Below are 22,748 nucleotides of genomic sequence, written 5' to 3'. Positions count from 1 at the left end.
AAGACAAGAAATTAAATAATTGAAATTAAATAATTATTTATAATAAATAAATAAATAAATAAATAAAATAGAAATTAAATAATAGAAAGAATTTAAGGAAAGAATTCAACTTTTGCTATGACAAAAATCATGACAAGGTGGTCTAGCTCCAAATTCTTGTTCTGCAAAAGGACTCTATCCAGCCTTCTAGTTTAATTAAAATACATCTTCTTTGACCAGGGTATTCACTTCCTTAGATCAAAAAACTCTTTAAATGGTTCACTTTCATAGTCTAATGGTTGTTTTTTGTTTTCTTTTTAATTCTTTGGTTCTTCAGGAGTTGCAGAAAGAGAAAAGAGGAAAACATTAACTACAAGAGCTGCTTACAAAAAAGATGGCAGGGGTGTGGAAGTTATTTTAATTTTTATAGGAGCCTAATTTCCCCTTTAAGCAAAAGTTTCCCAGGGGAGTTGAAGATATTAAAATAAAACCACAACAATAAAAGCCTCAGAAGAGTAAGGCAGAGAGAAAGACAGAATCAAGGTATCAGTATATTCTCTCTTTTCCCATACTGATTTCAACAGATGCTTTAAAAACATGGAACTAGGAACACTGAACCCTTTCAGCACTCCCCAATGTGCACTTAAGGAATTAAATTAATTTTACTTGTTTCTTAGTTCCACAGCAATGCTAAATAAACTAGCACATAAGAGTTCTTTGATTTCTTGGCATGGAATGTAAAACTTGTAATACAAAGCAAATGTGATTCAATATTAAAACTTCCTTTGTAAAAGATACACTTTTTAATTCTAAATATTCCTGCCCAAATGCTTCGCCCATCTGTTCACAAAGACGACATGGGATGGTATTTAAAAAGTTATGAAGCATACATGTGAAACAGGCTGCGCTTATAGGGGTTGGGATTTAATATTTATTTTGGTCAACTGTGGTATTGAAAAGTGGAACGCTTCAAGAAACATAGATGCCTTTAGATCCTGCAGGAATAATTTAAAATCAAAGTACAGGAAGCATAACGATATGGGGTGGTGGTGGACAGGTCGATGAAAGTATCGACCCAATGTGCAGCGGCAGTAAAGAAGGCCAATTCTATGCTAGGGATCAATAGAAAAGGTATTGAGAACAAAACAGCTAATATTATAATATTGTTGTACAAATCGATGGTAAGGCCACACCTGGAGTAATGTGTCCAGTTCTGGTCGCCGCATCTCAAAAAAGACATAGTGGAAATGGAAAAGGTGCAAAAGAGAGCGACTAAGATGATTACTGGGCTGGGGCACCTTCCTTATGAGGAAAGGCTACGGCGTTTGGGCCTCTTCAGCTTAGAAAAGAGGCGCCTGAGGGGGGACATGATTGAGATATACAAAATTATGCAGGGGATAGACAGAGTGGATAGAGAGATGCTCTTTACACTCTCACATAACACCAGAACCAGGAGACATCCACTAAAATTGAGTGTTGGGAGAGTTAGAACAGACAAAAGAAAATATTTCTTTACTCAGTGTGTGGTTGGCCTGTGGAACTCCTTGCCACAGGATGTGGTGACAGTATCTGGCCAGGAAGCCTTTAAAAGGGGACTGGACAAGTTTCTGGAGGAAAAATTCACTACGGGTTACAAGCCATGATGTGTATGTGTGACCTCCTGATTTTAGAAATGGGCTATGTCAGATGCAAGAGAGGGCACCAGGATGCAGGTCTCTTGTTATCTGGTGTGCTCCCTGGGGCATTTGGTGGGCTGCTGTGAGATACAGGAAGCTGGACTAGATGGGCCTATGGCCTGATCCAGTGGGGCTGTTCTTATGTTCTTAATGGAATCTTTCTGATAAAATATCCATTTCAACTATTTCATAAATTTTTTCTATCAACATGTTCATATTTGGAGCCTCTATATTTTTCCACATCTGTGCAAATAAAAGTCTTGCTGCAGTGTTGATGTGAATCAAAACATGTTTGATATTTCTACTATAACTATCTGGTATAATATTTAGGAGAAAGAATTCTGGAACAAAGGAGACAGAACATTTTAACATTTTCTGTAATATAGTATGTACATTTTCCCAATACATTTTTACTTTAGAGCAGGTCCACCACATATGGTAAAATGTGCTGGAATCTTTATATTTCCAGCATTTGTTAGACAATCCTGTATACATTTTAGCTAGTTTATCAGGTGAAAAATGTCACCTATAAAACATCTTGTAAATATTTTCTTTAAACGAAACTGCTTTAGTTAATCTAATATTATTTTTCCATATTTGCTCAACTTTTCAAAGGTATAGTATGTCCAATATTTTTTGCCCATTGTATCACTGTGTCTTTTACTATTTCATGTTCCATATTTATGTCTAATAAAAACTTATACATTTTTGTATATTTTCCCTCATCTTCTAAAAATAACTTATCAAAGTCAGTATCTTGTAAATATATTCCTGTTTTTTTAATCTTCCTTCAGTCTTGATTTTATTTGGATTTCTAACCACCAATCCAGAACTATACCTTTATTATTAAGTTCTTCTTTCGACCACAGTTCTGTTTTTTCATTTAGCAGCTCTCAATAGGTTTTGTTTTGCGATTCATCAATCCAATCTGGTTTAATCGCTATCACCAATGGTTTAATCCATATTGGCATTTTCTCATAGAGTTTATAGCTAATTACTCCCATACTCCTTGCAATGCTCTTCTTATTAAATGTTGTTTAAAATGTCCATAATACTTAGCTTTATCGTATATAAGAAAAGCACGCCATCCAATTTGACGATCATAAGCTTCTAATTTTAATAATCTTTGATTCTTCAGATTTGCCCATTCTTTAATCCAGTTTAAAACTGTAGCTTGATAATATATTTCCCAATTTGGGAGTCTAAATCCAGCCCATTCTTTAGAGACTTGTAGAATCTTCATCTTAATTCTTGCTTTTTTACTTTGCCAAACAAATTTAGTTATGACTATTTAATTCTATAAAAACATTCCCTTTAAGTAAAATTGGGTTAGTTTGAAATAAGAACATCACTTTAGGTAATATATTCATTTTAATCGTTGCAATCCTGCCCATAAAAGAAAGTTTCAATTTGCTCAATTTTTCTAGGTCTTTTTTTATTTCTTTTAACAGTTTCAAATAGTTATCTTCCAGCAGGGTGCTGGATTTTTTAGTTAAAATTATGCCCAAATATTTGATTTTGGAAGTTATTTGTAAACCATATTCTTGTAGTTGTTGTTTCTCCTTCTCTCTTATATTTTTCACTAATAGTTTAGTCTTCTGATAATCTTTACTCCAGCTACTTTTCCATAATTATTTAAATCTTCCAATAAAAATTCCAAAGAATTACTTGGGTTTTCCAATATAAATACCAAATCATCTGCATATGCTTGCAATTTAAAGATTTCATTCTGTATTTTAACTCCTGTAATTCTGTCATCTGTTCTTATTACATTATTCAATATTTTCAGTGTAAGGATAAAGAGCAATGGTGAAAACGGACATCCTTGTTGAGTTCCCTGTTTGGATCGGTATTTCCTTTGTAAATTCTCCATTTATTCTTATTTTTGTCTTTTGTGTAGAATAGATTCCTCAGATGACTTTTGAAAAATTTTCTCCAAATCTCATTTCCATTAATTGTTGTACCATAAAACCCCAGTCCACGTTATCGAATGCTTTCTGTGCATCTAGAAAGACCAAACCCATCTTTTTTCCTGGATGTGCTTCAAAATATTCTAACATGTCAATAATTATCCTCATATTATTTTTCAAATGTCTCTTTGGTAGAAAACCTGCTTGGTCTTCATGTATTAACTGAATTTAAATCTTTTTCATCGTCGCTAATACTGTAGCGAAAATCTTATAAACAACATTCAGCAGAGAAATTGGTCTATAGATTTTAATTTCTTTTTCATCTGTATCTTGTTTATATTTCAATGTTATTATAGCCTCTTTCCATGTCTCTGGCATTTCACCTTTCCAGATTTCATCCAATACCATCTTAAAAGGAGTTTGCATAATTTCTTCAAATTTATTATAATATTTGAAGAGTAGACCATCAGGTCCAGGAGTCTTTTTGTTTGTTTGTTTCTTAAAGGCTTCACACATTTCTTGGATTGTAATTTTATATTCTAATAAATCTTTTTGCTCGTTCGAGAGTCTTAATTTATTATTATTGGCTAAATATTCTCTTTGTTTCTCTTTATCTAATTCCTTTTTATTGTATAACAGTTGAAAATAACATTCTATAATCCTTTTCATCTCTTGCATTTTTGTTTTTTCCTCTCCAGTCTGGTCTTTGAGTGCCTTTATCTGATTCTTCTTTCTTTCTTGAGTTTAAATGCTAACCATCTTCCTGGTTTATTTGCATTCTCAAAAAAAGATTGTTTTGTCATTCTCAAATTTCTTTCCATTTCTTCTGTTTGTATCACGCTAAGTTCATGTTGTAATCTCTGTATTTTCTGTTTAATTGCTTCATTTGAGGGGTTGCCTTGACTTCTCTTCCTCCTTTAGCTTCTACATTATCTGATTTATCTTCAAGTTTTGCTTTCTTCTCATTTTTGCCACATAGCTCAGAGCAATCCCTCTAAAAAAAGCTTTACTATGGGATGGGATCTGAACTTGTTGACGTTTGAAGTTACTTTGGCTCCAGTGCACAGAGGGGCTCTGGACAGGAGATTCAGGCTACAATCCTATCCACACTTACCTGGAAGTAAGCTCCATTAAGTATAATGGGACTTACTTCTAAGTAGATAAGCCTAGGATTGGGCTCTCAGTTATCCATGAATTGGGTCTGCAGCCTCCCCCATGCACACCCCTCCAAAGACAAGGGGAACAGAGCAGCCCTTGGCTCCTGAGAATGGGAGGAGGCGTTCGCCCATATTTGTGGTTTCACTTAACCATGGGGGGTTCTAAAACGGAACCCCCATGATTACAGGTAACACCTGCATTTACTTGAGCAAAGAAGTGTTCTACACTGCATATTTCCAAATTGATAAAAAAAAAGAAAATAAATGAAAAGTTGTCCTTTCCTGCTCACAAGTGATTTTATTTTTTTTTTTACATCTTTTAAATGGCGGCTTTTTTGCATGACTTTTGAAAGAAACATCTACCTTCAGTACTTTTGAAAAAGATTCCAAATTTGAATTTTCCAAAGACCACATGCATTCCCCGAAGAGTCTCAACTTCAGTTTCCTGGGATTCTTTATCCTAGAAGGAAAGTATCAAAATGCCCTTTCTTCCCATGCACATGCTAATAAACGACAACTCAAGACGACACAAATAACATCAAACAACAATTATGTATGCATAGCATGCCTGGGACAACCTGCAGAATCAATTAAAATAACTGATAGTGTAGCAACGATGCTCTCCAGAATGTCAGTTTAGGCAATCCATTACTACAAAATGCTCACTATCAGCCCAGTCCTGTCCCCACCACAGCCCAGTCCTGTCCCCAGTCCTGTCCCCACCATTTTATATCATGCAGTTCTGCCAACAGAAGCTATGTTGCCTGCTATGGTGGGGGGCATAAGTACATAAATAAGACTTGCTTGCACAAGTCCAAGGAGAAAAGCAGGGCTCAGAAAGAGGAATTGGAACCCCTGACATGTGATGCTGCCACCAGGATGCACATCCTCCTTCCCCCTCCCTGTTCCCAAACTCCCTGCTCTCCTGCTCCCCGACCATGACACGTCTCCATCACCAACATACTGATGCTGATAGAGGCCTCAGGAGCCACACTGCTGCCCATTTGTGGCAGTGGCCTAGCAGCATGCCACACAGCCCAGACTTCACACTGCTGGAAAGTGCCCTGCCAGAATGTGTGCAGCTATAGGATTGGGGCCTATGAGTCGGAGCTTAAGGTGCCAGCATACACCACAAGGTTCATATCACAGTCTTTGGACAGAAGGGTAGAACAAGAGAGCACAGTAAGAACATTTCCACTGTCACTGCTGTGCTAATATTGCACCTCACAGATATTAATACCTATTAATTATATACCATTATCTAACATAGCCATCTCTGAGGAAGCGCTAATCTCTCTTTATTCCCAGCCGAGACCCTCTGCAGTCCAGGGCACCATGGGAGAGAAGGTGGCCAATCAATATCTCAAGACTCCTATAGTTGTGTTGTTGGGGGGGGGGCAGGGTGGGGCGGCGTAGTAAGTGGGTGGAATGAAATCTAGGGTTGAGTCACAACACCAGCCCTGGCTTCAAAGTTTCATTTGCAGGCTGCAAAGTTATTACCACTTTGGGAGGGCTTTAAGAGGAGTACACTTCATCCACGGTGCCAGGGACAGGAGAAAGAGTTCATCCTTGTATTACAAAGGCAACACACAAACACTTCCCTCTCTTCCTACACTGTGTAGCCAGGCTCATAGGTGAGCAGACAAATCAAGAATTCCCAGCTTGAACTGCATTCTGAAGAAGTCCTGCTTCTAAGCGAGCTGTTTAACCACAGGCAGATATTGTGTCTTGTCAACATCACTCACCTGCAACCTTGTTCTGCATGTACTGACTCAACAGTAAGTCTCACTGAGGTCAATGAGTCTTACTCCCAAATGCATTTGGGATTTCAGCTTTGATAACAACATGTATTGCTTCAATAGGATTCATGGATGATTAGTTATGAAAACACAAAAATAGCCTGAGAGAATTATTCCCAAACATACACAGCCAACCTCCTTCATGTCACAAGCTTTGGGCAACTTATTTCACATTTCACAATTTAGATTCCCACGCTTCTTCCACGCTTCTACTCTTCCACGCTACACGAAGAGTAGGAAAGTTAATCTCATATAAAGAAGTTTTTAGTACATTTTCTCCTACATCTTTAATGCTGCAGCACGCCTACTTGGAAGTAAGCCCCACTAAGTTTAATGGGACTTACTTCCAGGTAAGTGCACACAAGATTGCAGTCTAAATTTACTAACAGCCTCTGGAATTCTTCCAGCATTCCACAGAATACAGAATTACAGCACACCTATCTGAACTATGCAATTCTGGGCTGGGCAAGGAAAAGGGGATAATTAACGCAACTGGCTTGATGAAGTGTAAGCCTGCATTTTTTAGGAGAAAGGCATTAAAGAAGTGCCAAAATACCAGAGACAGGTCTCATCTGGAAAGATTCACCAACTTCTTGCCTCCTGTTGCATCTCCACAGAACACATATAGAGAACCACAAAGAATTAAATTGTTTTTAAAATTAACCATTTTTTCCAACTAGCTAGCAATAAATTAGAAATGTTTTCTAGAACTGATTGTCTTAGGCACATTTTAAAATCAATATATTTAGTGCTGAATCAAAGTACAGGCATGCCCCTGTATCTGTGGGGGTTCCATTTAGGAACCCCCCCCCCCGCTATTAAGTGAAACCACGGATACAGGTGAATGCCTTCCCCCCCCTCTGAAGTCTACGGGAGCTCCACTCCCCTCGCCTCCGGAGAGTCCTCTGAACCTAGTAGAGGCTTTAGAGGTTCGTCTGTGGTCTCTGCCAGGCTCAGACTGAGCCCTACAGTTAAAAAATGTCACTTCCGGCTTTTTTGTGAAACTGGAAGTGAAGCTTTTAATGCCTTATAAGGCATTGGGACACCCTCTGGTGCTCTGCTGGGCTCAGAGGACCTTCTAGAGGCGGCACGCATGGAGGGCATGCGGGGCAGGGCCAGTGGACCCAATCTGCGGATAACTGAATCCACAGATATGGCCCCCCTGTAGTGGGGACCACTACTTTAGAGTCAAATGGGGGCCCCAACAGGATACCAAATTTTCCCCCGAACTCAACTTTGCCTTTAATTCACTTCTTAAGTGACTATTTGCAAACTTCACAGAAATAACAAGTTACAGTAGCACCACATAAGAAAAAGGGAAAGCCCCCCCCCCCCGCTGCTTAGTCCTCAAGGAAATGTGCTTCCTTTCCTAGCACAATATGCAAATTTGTCCATCTTCAGTTCCCCTATCCTGCTCTCCCATTCATTGATGAAATGTGGGCCAGCTGAAAAGCTAGGGATGGTGTTTCTTCTCAGCCCTAGGTTCAACTGAAACTTTAATAAAGTCACACACACACACACACACACACACACACACACACACACACACACACACACACACACACACACACCCAAAACAGTCAATTACAGGGAATTTCTTCTCTCTTGAAAACTATGGGCCCCTTGAGCCCCAAACAGCCTCAGTAGATGATAATAATACAGTGCTCCCCTGTAGTCCTATAGTAAGGACTATCAAAAGTGCCACGTGGTCTATCAGACCACTAGCCCACCAAGCTCAGGACTGTTTACACCCTTACAGTGGTGCTCCAAGGTTTCAGGGGATTTTCCAGTCCCTGCTGGGAGATACCAAGGGAGACATTCTCCATGCATTCTTGAGACATTCTACATGCAATATGTAGTACGTATTCTTCCACTGAGTTGTAGCTCCTACCTAGTACGTGCAAACACATGTAGCACTGAGTTAGTGAATGTCCTATACACATGCTCATTAAAATCAAGAGAATGAAAAGTGAAGCAGAATACAGAAAAGCCAAGGTTAGAGAGTTGTTAACAAAAAAGTCAGATTGCGGATTAAGGTTCCTAGCTGCTACAAAATTCAAATAGTCATAACTAATAGCATTTCTCAAAAGCAACAACAAAATGTACCAGTATGTTTGGAAGGTCTCCAGGAGTCAGAAGTGGTCTGCCTTGCACAGTTTTCTTTCTTCCAGATTACCTTCCTCATTCTGTTTCCAATTGTTCTAGCCATTGAAAACCAGCCTCCATGCCCAACCTTTCCTCCATTTTCTTTATCAGCCTCTTTCCTGACAGGAAACACTAGATTTGGCTTTCAGGTCCAATACAAAGTCAACACCAGACAAACACAATGCATCTACCCGTTCAGCATTTCATATGCCTCATTTAAACCAGGTCACCTCACCTGCATGTGCACTATTAGCACAGTCTGATGTGGTGCACACATAGAACCTGAGGGTATGGTTTACATGAAGTGCCAGGTACAAGCAATGCATGCAATAAATGATCCAAACTGGTCACACTGATATGTATCTCCAGGGTTCTACAAGCTCATATGGAAGCCATAATTCCAGATTTCCTCACCCTTTCAACTCCTCTTAAGCACAGGTTTCACAACCACTTATTGCTAGAACTTTCAGAGGGAACATGGTGGGGGTACCTGTTAGAGCTTCTAACAACATTTCATGCCTGAAAAAGTGCCAAGAGTGGCTCTCACTCAAGTCTTACAAACAGAAGTTGTGCAAGAACAGTAATTGGTGAACTATGACCCAAGTCAGCCAAAAAGAAACTTTAGTATATAGGTAATATTGGCTAATAAAATAATTTCAATTTTCTTCCATCTAAGGGTCAAAACTACACATGACACGGAACATCTGATTTCAGATCTCCTGACATCTTTCTTAAAATCCAAAAGCAGCTGATTTTGAAAACAGTTCCCTTAAAAATGCAAAAGATAAAAAGGAAACTTTCCCCTTTCAACACTTCTTTGCTTGCGCAACTAATTAAAAAAAAAGACTTCCCTTGTAGAATATGCATAGTATATCAACTCATGCCAGGAATGCTTTGTTCCTAGTGAATCCACCTTCAGGCATCAGAGGGAAAGATGAAATTATGCAACTCTAATGAGTACTGCAGAGTTAACCATTATCTTCCTGGGCTATAAGGCTGCCCAGTGAAAATTAAGAAACATTGTGGCTGAGAGCCACTTCAGATGGTAACTAGCATTTAGATTTAGATATCTCTAATTTTGTTCATATTCACTACTTTAATTGATATTTCTGTTGTACATCTCATAGGAAATTTTGTTTAAAATAGAAATGCAACCTAAAAATATCTAAAATAAATAAAAAAATTAATTTTGTTGTGGGTATACCAGTATACACTGGGTAACACAGCAAACCTGAACAAGAGGTGTGTGCCTTAACACCTAATGTGTCAAGTAGCCCTTTGGACTTCTCCTCCTTGACATGTGAATATGGGGGTTTAAAGATGTGTGTCTGTCAGCCTGCCCCAGCAACTGTTACCCTGCACATGCCCAATCTCGTCTGATCTTGGAAGCTAAGCAGGGTCAGGCCTGGTTAGTACTTGGATGGGAGACCGCCTGGGAATACCGGGTGCTGTAGGCTTATACCATAATCTTTCGAGACTGAAGGTTGCCAACCAAGCCGTGAGACATTCCCTGTTTCAGGGAATGCAGTCCTGTGAGGAAGCTGGGGACCTCAAACAGAATTATCTTTACTTCACCAAACAATTCCCAGAATTCTTTGGGGGAATTCTGTGTTAGTTAAATTCTAAATTGATGTAATTGACAATTAAATGGCTTTTAATCCTGTCTTAATTTTCTTGTTGCACAGCGAGTCATGGCAATTTGCTTCTTTTTCTTCCTGAGTATTGTTTGTTTTTTGCTTTGTTTGTGTAAGAAGAAGGTAAAAGGAAGCCTTGTTTAGGAAACGTTCCTGCTCATGTTCAGTGGATGCATGAGGGAGGAACAGAAGAGGCCTCACCCCCAATTGGCACATCAAAACGACCACTGGCCATGCCCTTGAGTACCTGTGTGATCAATGTTTTATAAGTTGAGTTGTATCATGAACTTATCTGGAACATGGATGAGCCCTCCAGAGATAAAGCTCCACTAATTTAATACAAAACGGTGAACACATACCCGCCAGCTGCATGGTAAGAGGGCACATGAGGTGTATGGCTATGATCCCACCTTCTTCTCATATATGAGGGGGATGTGTTACCTAAACAGGGCTTGGTGAAATAAAGTGAAAGCCATGGAGGCAGGTAGAGGGCGATGGGAATTAAAAACAGAAGAGGAAAAATACATAGTAAACAAAAGTTGCTTTACTGTTGCAGGTTGGAGTGAAAGCCCTGGACCTGCAGAGACTTAAGTAGGACTAGGTCTGTGCTTGGATAGGCAACTGTCTTGAAACCCCATGTACACCACCTTGTTGGCATCCTTCAGTCTCGGAAGACTATGGTATCGCACTCTGAATAGTGTTCTGGAACAGAGTGTCCTCTCCAGTGCGCGAAGCCTGGGTAAAGTAGATATGGAGGATAGACTGTTACCCATGCAGCAAATCCTCCCTCTCCACGTCGCTGAAATGGTCCAATGGAAAGGCAGAAGCCAATACGGTTGGTTCCAGCGACGTTGCAGGAGTTGCCAGAACGTGACTGTGTTCAGCCATGAACTGCCTCAGGGACTCCGGCTCCGAATTTTGCCTCGAGGTTGACTCCTGAAGCCTTTTCCATAACTGGATGTAGCCGCAAGGCAGCGGAGGTTTGGGATCAGAGTTTTCCTTCCCCTGAGGGCTGGGGATAAGAATAGGCCCTCAGTTTGGCTGTACTTGTCGTAAGAGGCGACTGATGGGTAGATGGGACTCTTTAGCCTGGGAAGGCAGCTCATCTGAGAGAAGGAAAACTCTGTACACCACCATGATTTCTACAATGGAAGAAAAGAGGGAATATAATAAGTAAGCCTGCAAACCTATACACACTTCCTAGAGAGGAAGCCCCACTGCATAAAAGACTTACTTCTGAGTACACATGTATAGGATTGTACTAAAAGTATCTTTAACAGATCATTTGTAGATGTAATGATTTCTGGATGAGATGATTAGCATTCAGGACTGGCAACCATTTTGTGAACAAGTCTTGGGTATCTATCAGTGACTACTTCCCAGTGCATCTGATTCGGTGCAATTCTCTGCATATTTACTTAGACATCTGTCTGACTGTGTTCAATGGGGCTTCTTCCCTCACAAATCTGGCTAAGACACAAGACAGAGAAGCTAAATTCCTTCCAGCAAGATGGAAGAATTTTATTACTGGCCACTGCCTTAACTTAAGCAAAGGGACAATACAGATTATATTATACAGTCCATGTTGTAAATCACCCCATGGCGGATCAGCCTTAGAAGTCAGGACTACGGTTAAAAAGGGAGATAGTTTCTGACCCTTTCAGAGTATTTAACAGGCAACATTAAGGTGGCAAAGGAAATTTATTTACTTATCACTGTGATAGGATAAGCTATGTTTCCATCCATCCCATGTTTCTTAGGGAAACAGAAACCTGTCCCTTTTAGAATATGATCGCCCCCTCCACCGCCCATGACTATATCATGGAAAGAAATCATTAAAATTGTTCTCAAGCAGCTTCACATGCATGCCTGTATGGAATGATGTTCTTAGCTTTAATTCACCGTAAGCCTCAATATAAATCACACAGCTAACAGCTTATGAATAAGGGTGCTTGTTCCAAGGCAAACCAGAATACCACCTCTCCTGAGAAACAAAGCAACAGTTCAGAAATGAGCTAATGGCCCAATCCCCCACCCCCAGTATTATGGCATTATTTTTCAGTGCACGATGTGTGGGCTTAACTAGCCCAAAACAGCTCAAAAACTTACCAGTAAGATTTGTTGCTGAAACAAGAAGGGCAGGGGAATCTTCCTTTGAAGTGTCTGCCTGCTTTGGCTCATTCCACTGTACTGGAATGCCTTAGAAGCCCCTGGTGTTAACAACATTTCTATCCCTTTATTCCAGCTTTATGTGAACCTTAGAACTGATTCAAAAGATCTTGCTCACTCTCTCACCAACACACACACACACACACACACACACACACACACACACACAGCAAGAAGAAGGGGAAGAATTTTGGCAGGGAAAGCTGAGAAATTGAGAAATCTGCCCTATCTCAAAACTGTCCTCATTTCAGCACCACCAAGTTCTCCCCCAACCTGATATTAGGAACTGAAAATGCTTCAGTGAGAACTCTGAGCTCAGAGTGCAAACATGATTAAACACCTTTGAAAGATTAAGAAGTACGCATACGGATGAACATGACATATCTACTAAATCAGGGGTGTCAAACTTGTTTCATACACAGGGCCAACGTTAACATTCATGGTGCCTGCTGAGGGCTGGAAGTGATATCATTCAGCAGAAAGTGAAATCATTAAGCAGACGATGGCCAGAAATAAGCACTTTGTTCTCACATAGAAACTCATTAGCTGCAAATGACGGAAGAGAAAATGTGCAAATCTTTTTCATATTTCCAAGATATGAGAGAGTCCAATTATCAAGCTGAGAGAACCCAATTATAATGGGTGGGTGGGTAAACAGCTGCAGGGGTCCAGTTTGGTCCACGGGCCTTGACACCCCGAACTAGATATTAAAAAAAAAAGAAATCAGTAACTGTTAAAAGTAAGGCTCAAGACTACATAAAAGAGGTCAAATAATATTTTACTCAAATGCGTTAAGGCCAGACAGTCATAAGAAGCTGGCATTTCATAGCTCAATCCTAACCAACTTTCCAGCACCGATACAACTGTGCCCATAAGGCATGCGCAGAGTTCTGTGGTGGGGGGGGCAGACAGGAAACCTGCCAGAGAAGCGGTTGGCCCTCTGGATGGTGAGGGAGGGAAAGGGGAAATAAAAAGAGACTTAGAGGTGGCAGGGAAATTGAATGAGTTATTTGCATCTGTTTTCACGGCAGAAGACCTCGGGCAGATACCGCTGACCGAACAGCCCCTCCTGACCAAGGAATTAAGTCACATAGAGGTTAAAAGAGAAGATGTTTTATACCTCATTGATAAATTAAAGATCAATAAGTCACCGGGCCCTGATGGCATCCACCCAGGAGTTATTAAGGAATTGAAGAATGAAGTTGCTGATCTCTTGACTAAAATATGCAACTTGTGCCTCAAAACGGCCACAGTGCCAGAGGATGGCAAATGTCAGTCCTCTTCTGGACTGAGACCTGGTTGAAGACCAGGAAACAGAGAGTGGGTGTCAATGGGCAATTTTCACAATGGAGAGAGGTGAAAAGTGGTGTGCCCCAAGGATCTGCCCTGGGACCGGTGCTCTTCAACCTCTTCATAAATGACCTGGAGACAGGGTTGAGCACGACACCAAACTTTTCCGAGTGGTGAAGACCAGAAGTGATTGTGAAGAGCTCCAGAAGGATCTCTCCAGACTGGCAGAATGGGCAGCAAAATGGTGTTTCAATGTAAGTAAGTGTAAAGTCATGCACACTGGGGCAAAAAATCAAAACTTCACATATAGGCTAATGGGTTCTGAGCTGTCTGTGACAGATCAGGAGAGAGATCTTGGGGTGGTGGTGGACAAGTCGATGAAAGTGTCGACCCAATGTGCAGCGGCAGTAAAGAAGGCCAATTCTATGCTAGGGATCAATAGAAAAGGTATTGAGAACAAAACAGCTAATATTATAATATTGTTGTACAAATCGATGGTAAGGCCACACCTGGAGTAATGTGTCCAGTTCTGGTCACCGCATCTCAAAAAAGACATAGTGGAAATGGAAAAGGTGCAAAAGAGAGCGACTAAGATGATTACTGGGCTGGGGCACCTTCCTTATGAGGAAAGGCTACGGCGTTTGGGCCTCTTCAGCTTAGAAAAGAGGCGCCTGAGGGGGGACATGATTGAGATATACAAAATTATGCAGGGGATAGACAGAGTGGATAGAGAGATGCTCTTTACACTCTCACATAACACCAGAACCAGGAGACATCCACTAAAATTGAGTGTTGGGAGAGTTAGAACAGACAAAAGAAAATATTTCTTTACTCAGTGTGTGGTTGGCCTGTGGAACTCCTTGCCACAGGATGTGGTGACAGTATCTGGCCGGGAAGCCTTTAAAAGGGGACTGCACAAGTTTCTGGAGGAAAAATTCACTACGGGTTACAAGCCATGATGTGTATGTGCGACCTCCTGATTTTAGAAATGGGCTATGTCAGATGCAAGAGAGACCTGCAGGATGCAGGTCTCTTGTTATCAGGTGTGCTCCCTGGGGCATTTGGTGGGGCCGCTGTGAGATACAGGAAGCTGGATTAGATGGGCCTATGGCCTGATCCAGTGGGGCTGTTCTTATGTTCTTAAGGTAAGTGAACATTTTTTCTCCTTATTTCAGGGCTGCATCGTGGCTGCACTGCTGCTGGGAAGTTGGTTAGGACAGGGCTGCCATTCAGATAAATGACAGCAAGTCCTGGCTAGTTAGATCATTTTAAAGCTTGCAGTGGGGAAAGAGTACCTTTCTAGTACACATGTTTTTCTCAACTGAGCAGCAGAAATCCATACAAAGAAATAGCTTTCCACGTGCATCTTTCCACGTTTTATCTTATTGGAAGCAAAAGACGCTATGAAAAAAAATGCCTATACCCAGCAACAAGCCCCAACAGCTGGTACAGGTGTCCGAGGAGGAGAAAGTACAGTTGTCTTATTTCAGCACTGCTTGCATCGCATCAAATTGCACATCAAGTCTAAGCGAGAAGTCATGCCACTGTTTGCTCAATTCTCAAGGATAACATGTTCATGGGCCATTTCCAAGTCACTGCTACCGTATGATGGGCTTATTTTCACCCAGGCAAATGATGACTGTAAGCCCTTTGTGTCTCCATGATAGAAATGCAGAATATAAGCTTTTAAAATAAATTATTGCCTGAGGTGAGGATCCATGAGGATTACTCACATGACAGCCAGCCTATCAAGGGAAAACTGCAGCTAATTTTTATCAGTGTGCAAGTTCATCTCTATTTGGGCAAGATTACCCAGCTGATCTCAACAAAAAGGAGCTTTGCAAATAATTCTCCAGTTTCATTAACATGACCATTTATCCAGTGGCAGACCTGCTATTAAATGAAATGTCCTGTCCCCCATTCACATAGAAACAACAAAACAGATTGAACCACCTAAACTACCTTTAAGCACAGTATTTGCATGGCATGTTTAAGTATGTTTCCATAGCATACTGCTCTAGAAGTGTTATTCTCAAACCAGAACTCCCAAGAATCAAAATGGCAGCTTTTTGGCCCTGAGAAAATTGTGAGGACTCATGGAGGAGATGACTCAATGACCTAATCCGAAGGACATTTTGGATCAAGAAGATAAAAATACAATAAATCTTTTAAAAAGGAATAGGTTGCATGGAGAAGGGAATGTAACACTGCTCTTGCTTTTCAACCTTATTTCAAACACTGATTCATGGTCTCCTCTTACATTAAAAAAATTGCCAAGGAACTCAACTTGTTTTCATTTTAGGGTGATAATTTCCAGGCTCCAAACATACCTCCTTGACGCACTGTAGGGAAGATACTGCCCACATCTCAACATATATTTTTATTAGCATACCGCTCCAGTACTAACGTTTTCACATCTCCATCTTACAGTTGCTGCCAATTTATTGACCTGTGACTTCTCTTGTTAGCCACTCAACCCAAGTGGCATTTAAACAAAATGTTTGCTGCTATTGCATATTTGTCCACAAGCTATAATTTTGTTTAAAAAAAAAAACCTGCATTTTCTTCTCCACCTATACAGAAATATGTAACAAGCAGCTGTTTCTTCCCATCTCTTTTAATCCTTAACAGGAGGGAGAACTGTTTCTCTTTCTAAATTTAGATATCCATGGATACATATAATATTTTTCTCTGTGAAACTTGGCAGTTTAAACTGCATGGGGAAAAAGTAAAGTGCATTTCGTTACAGGAAGTGAGCTCAGGCTCTTGATTTACCAAAGAACAAAACGAGTACATGGCATTGCATGACTTTATTTTTAGGAGAAAATGAACTCAAACAAGAACTTTGCATGGATTATGAGGGGCCAGTTTAATTTTGCTTCCTTGCCCTGCTGGTTGCTGAAAACCATACTTCTTAAGGGAGGAGCCCATCTTGACGGGTTTTTCCCCCCTCCCTAAACATGGATATAAATGAGGTTTTGGATTTTTCAATATGTAAATTTCAATTATGGAAATGCCAGCAGGGGGACAAAACCTACATATTCCATTTTAATTTGTGAAGAGAATCAACAATATCTGGCAAAATTAGGGGGAACAATTTACCCCTCATTCTAACTGGGATAAGTAATTTCAGTATAAATACTTTTATTTCCATGATGCTCATCATCTCCAAAGAGACAGACTAAGCTATCTAAACTACATAACTTCATAGAAATTATTTGCTTTTGATTAAAAGGAAGTGGTGGGAGGCCAAAGCTGTGCCACCACAGCTTTGAGCTGAGTCTGAGTTGGCAGACACGTAAACGGCATGGGCAAAAGGGTGGCATCTTCTGGAAATCCCCTCATCACTGATTCAAGGGTGTCAAGGGACAACAGTACTCCCACAGCACAACATTCCATCCCATGTGTGGCTTTCCATTTCTTCCGGACTGAGGTTCTAGGGTTCTATTTTCTATTGTGAGACAAATGTCGTATCTCCCCATTTTCAGCTGCTGGATGTAAACATCTGTTCTTTCAGAATTTTCCAGAATGCAGAGTGTCTTGGAACACAAGTGTCACAAATTCCAGCTTGCTAGCTAAAATAGGAGTAGCATAAGAATTTTACAGCATTTTGAAGGAGAGGCGTACAGAAATCTCCATTCCAGGCTTATCTAGTAATCATATACTGTATTATGTATGCATCGAATTCCGTATGATGCTGAAGTACTTTAATCTTTGGAGGTACACAAATGCCCTGCTTTGAAAGGAGATGAAGATATTTCTTTTTTTTCAGCTTTTTTAGTAATTGGGATATCTTGAAATAAATAAGTCCCAAATTTCAGCAACATCATATGGAAGTACCCAAACCATTTTGATAACCTTGGGAGTCAGTCAATGATATGCAAGTAGGAGTCTTTTAGCGGTAATAAAACACCCACAGAATACCTGTGAAGGCCTCTCTCTAATCCTTGGCAATTCACCTAGGTCCTAGGAGATGCTAGGCTATGCTTGAGTCTTCTAAATAATTCACTAGTAACTTTTCAATGTACTTGTATGATAAACAAAAAAGTATTGCTTAAAAACTTAAGTTGGGCCAAAGTTGAAGTTTTGAAGATTCTGACATTTGTACCACAAATATTTCTTGGGATACGCCTTTTCAATCCTAGTCTAGATATATCATCTCTGGTAAATTCCAAATATCACCAACGCCTACTGCCCACAAATTATAGTTATGCCTACCTACTAAGTAACTTAAGTATAGGTGTAATGTTAAGTTCTAGCACATCTCAATAAAGTCCTGTGAAATCTCTAAGGCAGTGGTTCTCAAACGTTTTAGCACTGGGACCCACTTTTTAGAATGATAATCTGTCAGGACGCACCAGAAGTGGTGTCATTAACCTGGAAGTGATGTCATAGCCAGAAGCGACATCATTAAGCAGGAAAATTTTTAACACCCCTATATGACAAAACCAAATTATATAAGTAAATTGAAAGTTTGCAATAAGACTAAGTTTCTAAATTTATTTAAAATAAAGCAGAACCTCCTAACCCTCCTAAGCCATTGCTGATCTGTTTGTTTTTTTTTAATCCCCAAAGGTTGCAATCCCATCCACACTTACTCAGGAGTAAGCCCCATTGACTATCATTGTTGAAAGCCTATTTAGTAGCCTGTCAGAAGTACAGAACTGTAACATTTCCCCAAATGCAGTCACATACCATGTGACTAAATACGATCAAGTCTAATATATTAAAAATAAAATACACACTGGAATGAATGGGGACCCACCCGAAATTGGCTCATGACTCACCTACTGGGTCCTGATCCACAGTTTGAGAAACACTGATCTAAGGCAATTGTATATTTTTTTAAAAATTAACTAAGAATCTTCAAAAATTGTCTTCTTATCAGAGGAAGAAAATTGTTTTACTAATTTTTACCATGTGCCCCAGGAAAACATGCTGGGAAGATGATACTGGGTCCCTAACAGCCAAGCATGGAAATTTAAAAAGGGGCAAAAAGCATTACATGATACGGGATCATTTGAAAAGTTTTCAGGCCATAAACCAGAAATTATACCTCTTTGATCTGGAAGCAGGAGTCAGACATGCAGTGAGCACTTGGTAATGAGTGGAACAGTGAACATGGTAAATGGCACTGTCAATTTTGAATGTGGAAAACACTGCTCCTGTGAACAACACAAAAATTCTTGAGGAATTCTTGTTCTTGAGGAAGTTTTCAAGGATGCTTCCCAAAAATCCTTTTTGGACTTGCACTGGACTGGACTGGCATGAAAAGACAGCCTACAAATAAGTTGACAAACATCTAATTTCCCTAAAATGTGACCAGTCAGGCCAAGGTGTCAACACAGTAGCCAATGGTAGCTAGTTATTAGCTAGATAATCCTGTAGCACCTTATACATTTTTAAGGACTTAACAGATCGAACACATCAGAAGCTTTCATGGACCAGTCTACTTCATCAGATCCAGGAAGTGGTATCCTAAAGTATAGCTACAGACAATAACAAGAAAACTTTTCAAACAATGAGGCAGAAAGCCAATGAAGCACAAAGGAGCAGTAGTATGTTTGCCCCATTCTATGTCAAACCCAAATGAATCCAGGATTCTGATTAGGGCATCTGAAAGTTCATGAACTTGCAGAACGGCTGGCATCCATCTGAAAACCTGGGGACGAGAAACTGGTATGAGAATTGACCTCACTGATCAGGGCATGACACCTCCACTCATCAACACATTTTGCAGTCCCCTCATTATGGCACCTGCTTCTTAAGCCCTTCACTCCTCACTATTACCCCAATTCCCAAACAAAATAAATTCAAAATTCAGTACAAGTCAATGATTTACTTTATATAATTTATATAATATAAAGCAAATTTTCCTATGCTGAGTAGTAGCGAGCAGATTTTACTACAATGTTCTAGGAAACATCCTGTCCATTTACTCCCATCAGACCAGATCTTAAAGACAGATTAATCTTGTTCAGGTGTCCAGCCAAAAATTTAGTGGGATTCATTTGGGCTTGACATAGGATTGGGAATGCAATGGCTGGCCATGCCCCCGTGCTGATGTGGCCATGTGCCCACTCTCCCCATGTCTGGTATTCGCCTGCAGAGGCAAGTCCTGAATCCAAAGAAAAAATTTTCCCCACATTACAGAATCCTCCCCAGGAAACCCTACTCTGGGTTCAACATTTCCCTCAGCAGATAAGTTCAAAATGCTGGGAGAGTCAGGGTACAACTAGCTCATGTACTCCAGTTTCCTCTTTATCTGGGATGAATCTACCACTTGAACAGGATTTGGACTTCTCATACTTCTGAAGATGAAAAACTGAAAAGAAATCCTGCTTAATAGGTAGAAAATTGAAAATGGCAAGTAACAGAAAATCATGACTGACCTCAGAAAGCCCACTATCTGAAGATAGTTCAAAAACAAGAATTGACAACTCTCCTTTATGAAAAGTAAACGATTACAGGGCCACAAATATAAAACCTCATACAGTTCTGTCACCAGTCATTTCAAATTAGCACACCATTTATTTGTCTTGCATTCCAGAACTGAACCTGGTACAAACCAAAACTATGACAACACCATGGGCCTGTTATCATCTTCACACCAAAAACAGCTAAGTCAGAGACTGGAACCATCTCCTTCTCTGGAATTTACATTCCCTAATTAGGACATGAATGTTCAGGCCATCTAACCAGCTTGGCAACATGCATACATAATTATTATAGAAATATTATTTTTTATTTTGACCCATTTTAACCAGCGTTAGAAACTGTAAGTCCCACACATAAAAGTTTTCCTTCAAAGACTTTGTCCTGCATTTTTAACTAGTGGAAGTAGGAGACAACACAGGGAAATCTTTGGCAGGTTGGATGTACCGCATAGGCCTTACATTGCCGACCAGAGATTTAAATGCCTTTCAGGCCACTTGAAATGTTTTCTCCTTGTTGCAAGCCCTCAATACTGTCCATTTTAAGTCCACATAAAATTACAACTTATGAGGAGAAAAAACACTCAAAGAATACCAGACCATTTAAACCAGGGATGTCAAATATAAGGCACATTAGGCAAATGCAGCCCATAGAAGCCCATTTATCCAGCCCTCAGGCAATCCAAGCACCACCATCAGCTGCTCTCAGCTGCTGCGTCATGCTGAGGTGTCACTCCTGAAAGGGCGGCCCACATCGTAATTGGGCTTTCTCATATCTTGAAAATATTATCAATATGATTGCATATTTTCTTTTCTGTCATTTGTAGCTAATGAGTTCCTAAGTGAAAAAAGTGCTTGTTTCTGGTCATGAGCTGCTTAACGACACCACTTCTGGCCCTTAGCAAACATCATGAAAGCTATTCAGCCTGCTGTATGAAACGGGTCTGACACTCCTGTTTTAAACCAATGTTAGGCAAGGAAGTTTGTGGGTGCATCCACTCTGCCAAAACATGTTGCCCCATGCTACACTGTTTGGTGCCCTGGTAGCCGGTCAGTCCACAGAGAAAAGCCTCAGCAGGCTGGGTTTGATAAGAGCACCTTGCCTCACTGTTTTCTGGATTATATGCCTTCAGACACCTGGTAAAAAGAGGGTCTTTTCTGTGGTAGCACCTAAACGATAAAACTCACTTTCCAGACAGACAGCGTTCTCTCAGCACAGACCAGCAATGGCTCTCCATTTTTGGCTTTCCATAATGGCTCTCCATAATTATGCAGGGGATAGACAGAGTGGATAGAAAGATGCTCTTTACACTCTCACATAACACCAGAACCAGGGGACATCCACTAAAATTTAGTGTTGGGAGAGTTAGAACAGACAAAAGAAAATATTTCTTTACTCAGCGTGTGGTTGGTCTGTGCAACTCCTTGCCACAGGATGTGGTGACAGCATCTGGCCTGGATGCCTTTAAAACGAGATTGGACAAGTTTCTGGAGGAAAAATCCAATACAGGTTATGGCCGTGATGTGAATGTGCAATCTCCTGATTTTAGAAATGGGGTATGTCAGAATGCCAGATGCAAGGGAGGGTACCAGGATGAGGTCTCTTGTTATCTTGTGTGCTCCCTAGGGCATTTGGTGGGCCGCTGTGAGATACAGGAAGTGGATTAGATGGGCCTATGGCCTGAACCAGTGGGGCTGTTCTTATGTTCTCCAGGGTTTCAGACCGGACATTTTCTCTGCCTGACCAGGAGTTACCAGGGGATTGAACTAGAACCTTCTCCCTGCAAATCATCTGTTCTACCCCCGAGCCACAGTCCTTCCCTAATGTGTTTGTTGTTCTTGTAGGAATCCAGTGCAGTCTCTCCTGTTCTCTCAAGCATTCAATGGCTTTGAGTGGGATTGGAAGACCATTTTGGCCTTCTATCTGCTTCCTTTTCTTTTTTAATCTGGTTCTTTACCAGGTGGCATTACCATTTTATCAGTTGTTAATTTCATTGCATTTGAGTGTTTTATACCAGGTGTGCCCAAACCCCGGCCCAGGGGCCACTTGTGGCCCTCAGGGACTCCCAACCTGGCCCTCAGGGAGCCCCCAGTCTCCAATGAGCCTCTGGCCTTCCAGAGACTTGCTGAAGCCTGTGCTGGCCCAACACAACTGCTCTCAGCATGACTGTTTGATCTCTCACCTGAGCTGTGGGATAAGGGCTCCCTCCACTACTCGCTGTTTCACGTCTGTGATGCAGCAGTGGCAGCGAACGAAAGGCTGGTCTTGCTTTGTGCAAGGCCTTTTATAGGTCTTGAGCTACTGCATGACCTTCATTCATTCATATAAGTTCGATCTTTAATAAATTGATTCATGTAAATTTATTCAAATTTGAAATGTAAATTAATTCTTTTTCCCCCCCGGCCCCCAACACAGTGTCAGAGAGATGATGTGGCCCTCCTGCCGAAATGTTTGGACACCCCTGTTTTATACAGTAAGCTGCCCTGAGGACTCAGTGGATAAATTTGAGAAATAAATATGCAGCCTAATGTGGCATCCTATATAAGCTAGCTGG

At 40.6% G+C, this 22,748-nt stretch overlaps 1 protein-coding gene and 1 pseudogene across 2 annotated transcripts in view; one reads left to right on the top strand and one right to left on the bottom strand.

Moving 5' to 3' along the window:
• Positions 1 to 22,748, bottom strand: part of PTPN14 (protein tyrosine phosphatase non-receptor type 14) — a 133,515-nt gene that overhangs the window by 78,681 nt on the left and 32,086 nt on the right. The window lies entirely within an intron of this gene.
• LOC136638067 (5S ribosomal RNA) lies at positions 10,007 to 10,123 on the top strand (annotated as a pseudogene).

Source organism: Tiliqua scincoides, chromosome 1 (assembly GCF_035046505.1).
Source record: "Tiliqua scincoides isolate rTilSci1 chromosome 1, rTilSci1.hap2, whole genome shotgun sequence".
In the NCBI taxonomy this organism is placed as follows: domain Eukaryota; kingdom Metazoa; phylum Chordata; class Lepidosauria; order Squamata; family Scincidae; genus Tiliqua; species Tiliqua scincoides.
This window is presented reverse-complemented; position numbering and strand designations above follow the sequence as displayed.